This window comes from Otolemur garnettii, unplaced genomic scaffold (assembly GCF_000181295.1).
Source record: "Otolemur garnettii isolate 467f Iridium unplaced genomic scaffold, OtoGar3 scaffold00041, whole genome shotgun sequence".
Classification (NCBI taxonomy): domain Eukaryota; kingdom Metazoa; phylum Chordata; class Mammalia; order Primates; family Galagidae; genus Otolemur; species Otolemur garnettii.
In genome coordinates this window covers 69,646-73,862 of record NW_003852436.1, presented here as the reverse complement: position 1 = coordinate 73,862, position 4,217 = coordinate 69,646, and the positions used below count along the sequence as shown (strand labels likewise).

General features: G+C 50.6%; 1 long non-coding RNA gene across 1 annotated transcript in view; it reads left to right on the top strand.

The window, feature by feature from the left end:
- Positions 1-349: 349 nt before the first annotated feature.
- LOC105887020 overlaps positions 350-4,217 on the top strand; it is a 73,478-nt gene continuing 69,610 nt past the window's right edge. The window contains exon 1 of the long non-coding RNA XR_001161309.2: positions 350-607. This is a non-coding gene — a long non-coding RNA (uncharacterized LOC105887020). The remainder of the gene's footprint in view (positions 608-4,217) is intronic.

Below are 4,217 nucleotides of genomic sequence, written 5' to 3'. Positions count from 1 at the left end.
GAAGCCGGACGAGTGGAGAGCGCCTTTACCTGAGCAGGCGGGTCTGGGAGAAGTTGGGCGATAAGGGGAGGGCGGGATTCGAGAGAGCAACAGAGGCAGGTTCGGCCGGCTGATGGGGGCCGAGGGCGGCGGGGCCCCGCGGCGTATAAATAGCCGGCCCCAGTTTGACAGGCGCTGCGGTGACTGGCGGTGCCTCCCCCCCCTGCCGCGTGGGGAGGGGAGGAGCGCTCCGAGCGGGCGGGGAGGGGGAGGCGGACTCGAGTGTCCTGGTGGCGGCGGCAGGAGGCCGAGGGGGAGGAGCCGAGGCGAGGGGTGGAGGGAGGAGGCCGGGAGCGGGGCGGGGGCCACCATTGCTCCCCGCGCCGAGCTCGGTGTCGCCGCCGTCTTCTCGGCGGTTGGGGGTCGGTGGGGCGGCGCGGGCTGGGGGCGCTGCGCGGGGCGGCGCGCCTCTGTTTTGTCTCCTCCTCTCCCTGTGGAGCGGCTGGGGCTGCGGGGGAGGCCCCGGCTGCCTCTGGACGCCTGGCCAACCGCGACAGCGGCGGCTAGTCCGCGGCCCTGCTGGGAGGGAAAAGGGTGCCGCGGTCTTCCCAGGCGACGGGGAGAGCAGGTAAGAGCGCGGGCAGGCGAGGCTGGAGGGGGGGGAGCGCGGAGGGCGCGGCGATAAAGCCTTGCTGTCCCGAGTGCCGCCTCCTCCCTCCGCGCCCCCGCCCCGCGCTTGTGTTGTTTGCTCCGGGGTTTGCGGAGGGGTTTTCCGAAAGCTGTAGCGTTGACACGGGACAGGGGCGGGGGGACCGGGAGCTGAGTGCCCTCGGGCAACGGTCGGAGAGCGGGACTTGGAGAAAGGGGACGGCGCGCTGCCCGCCCGCCGGCTGCGAGCGCGGGGCGCAGGGCAGGGCTGGGGAAGAGGTTACGGACCCCGATGGGGGGGATGGGCCGAGCGCAGCTGGTCTCGCTGTGTTTACATCTCTGCGCTAGTCACCTCTGCCGAGAAGCGGACTGAACTCACCCGCCTCATCCCGCGGGGAGGCCAGGGCGGGGGTCCGGCTCGGCTCCGGAGGAAACGCGTCCTGGGAGGGTCTGTGTTGGGCGGGAGTCTACGGCGGGCGCCGGGGCTGGGCGGCGAGCTCGGGGCGGGACCTAGGAGGCTCGGGCCGCTCCGGGTGGCGGAGCGGGGTGTGGGGGGGTGGCTGGACACCAGTTTCCTTCGCAGTCAGGCCTTATCTCCGCCGCTTACCTTTCCTTCCCCCTGCTGCTAGCTTGCACGACAGGTTGAACTCGGCCGTCCTTTTATTCTTGCTCTCCATGCCGGGCCCTTACTGCCGCCTCCCCTATTCCCAGAGGGGTAGGGAGGCTTGGCTCTGATCGGAATCTGTTTTTTAAACAAAACAAAAACAGGCTCAGTAACACGCACGTCCAGTAACTGCCTTCTGGATCTTTTCTTGCGAAGCTGGCCCTAAGGGACCGCGCTCCTGGATGTTCTAGGGGCGCGGGAGGAGGACAGTGAGGGGCTCTGCCACGGCCGGGTGCTGAGTTTGATCCAGCAGCTTTGTGAGCAGGGCGGCCGAGCCCCCTCTCTTGCTCTGGTTGGGCATTTTTATTCCGTGTCAATAAAGGAAGGAGAAAATACTCCATAACCCCAAGAGTAATCTAGATTGTACGGTGTTGCTCTTGTGCCAGCATCCTGGGCTCCCTTTTCTAGGAGCCAGATTCACTGCAGAATAGCTTTTAAGTTCTTAATACTTAATTGTAAAACTGTAATATTTCCCACTTTCGTCTGTCCATGAACATTTACTTCAGCTGTATGGTTTAAATTTTAATCCGGCAATGAGAGAACAGTAATCGTGTGTTTGGTAATCAGATTTGCTTTTCTTTTTATCTGTAAGTCTCTATGTAGAGGTAAATTATACATCTTCTCTAGTGCCAGAATAGCAGAAAAATGTATGTTTTACTAAGGTAGGGTTGGATTTTGGTGCTTCAGAGTTTCTTCAAAAGGTAGAATGAGTTTATATAAGACCTATTGAATTATATTTAAAGGAATTTAGGAATAAAGTTTATATAGAAGAACAGTTTTCAGAATGCATTCATGAGTGTTGTTGGGATATCTAGTTAAATTTAAATGAGAAATTGGAATACTTTAGGCATTTAAAATTTGAATATTTAATGTCAACTATTTTGAAACTTAGTGATATAACTAATAACTTGGATTAATCATTGTTCCTGATTTCAGACATAAATATTCATTTATACAATAATTGACTTGTGTATGGTTGGAGAGAATTTGTAACTTTGGGATTTTTATAGTGTAAGTAAACAGATTGATAACTGTGGTAGGGCCTGCCATTATTAATATCTTTATCTACTCAGAGTTTGTATGTCTTTGTATGTGTGTGTGGGGGGCAGTAAACAGCTTTATTGTGGTATAGAGTGTCCGTAAAGTTCATGTGCAATTTAAAACAGCCAACTATTTATTAATACTCCATTGTAAAACTGTTGTAGTTGTACATAGTTGTACAATAGCCAACTATTTTAAATTGCACGTGAACTTTATAGAAACTCCTACATGCCATCAGTTTCAATTTGTAATTTGTTTTAAAGTGTATAGTTCAGTATTGGCGCCTGTGGCTCAAGCAGCTAAGGTGCCAGCCACATACACCTGAGCTGGTGGGTTCCAATCCAGCCCGGGCCTGCCAAACAACAATGACGACTGCAACCAAAAAATAGCCAGCGTTATGGCGGTTGCCTGTAGTCCCAGCTACTTGGGAGGCGGAGGCAGGAGAATCGCTTCAGCCCAGGAGTTGGAGGTTGCTGTGAGCAGAAATGCTATGGCATTCTACCCAGGGAGAGAGTTTGAGGCTCTGTTTCAAAAAAAAAAAAAAAGTGTGCAGTTCAATAGTTTTGGTTTTTTTTTTTTTTTTTAAGACAGAATTTTGTTCTGCTGCAGTAGTCATAACTCACTGCAACCTCAAACTCCAAGCAGTCCTCTTGGTTCATCCTTTAGAATAGCTGGAAGTATAGGCATAAGCTACCATGTCCAGCTAATTTATTTTATTTATTTATTTTTTGAGATAGCATCTCAAGCTGTCACCCTGGGTAGAGTGCCATGGCATCATAGCTCACAGCAACCTCCTCTGCTCAAGCAATCCACTTGCCTTAGTTTTTCTATTTCTAGTGGGGTGGGGTGATTCGCTTTTGCTCAGGCTGGTCTCAAACTGGTGAGCTCAAGCTATCTACTTGCCTTGGCTTCCCAGAGTGCTAGGAGTACAGGCGTGAGTCAGTCACTGCTCCTGGCAGCTACTTTTTAAATTTTCTGTAGAAACTGAGGTGTCTGTGTGTTGCTCTGGCTGGTCTGAAATCCTGGCCTCAAGCTATCCTTTGTCTCCCAGAAGGCTAAGATCAGGAGTCCTCAAACTTTTTAAACAGGGGCCAGTTCACTGTCCCTCAGACCATTGGAGGGCTGGACTTCAGGCCCCCGGACGAGTCAGCTGCTAAGCAGGACAGGCAGCGGCAGCAAGAACACCCGGGGGCTGGATAAATGTCCTGGGCGGGCTGCAGCTTGAGGACGCCTGGCTAAGATTATAGGCGAGAGGTACACTCCTGGCCTCAGTGGTTTTTAGTCCATTGGTAGCTTTGGGGGATTGGTTCCAGGACCTTCTGAGAATATCAAAATCTGTGGATGCTCAAGTCCCTGATGCAGAATTGTATAATATTTGCAGATAAGCTATGCACATTCTCCTGTATATTTTAAATCATCTGTGGATTTAAAATCTATAGTGTACATACTATGTAAATAATTGTTACATGTGTCATTTAGGGAGTAATGACATGGAAGTAAAAGTCTATAGATTGTCAATTTTTAAAAATATTTCCAATCTCCAATTGTTAGAATCCATGAATTTGGAAGTCAGGGATACAGAAGAATGACTGTATATTTTAAGTTGTGCAACCATTACCATAATTTTAGAACATTTTCATCTCCCCTAAAAGGAACCCTTGTTGCCCATTAGCAGTAACTCTCCATTTCCCCCCCAGCACTATTAGTCCTCAAAAGTCACTGATCTTCTTTCTCTCTCTCTAGATTTGCCTGTGCTGGACTTTTCATATAAATCAAACTACATAATATGTGGTCTTTTGGAACTGGCTTCTTTCACTTAGCATGTTTTCAAAGTTTATGTATGTTATAGCATTGTGTCAGTACTTCATTTTTATTTCTGTGTAAC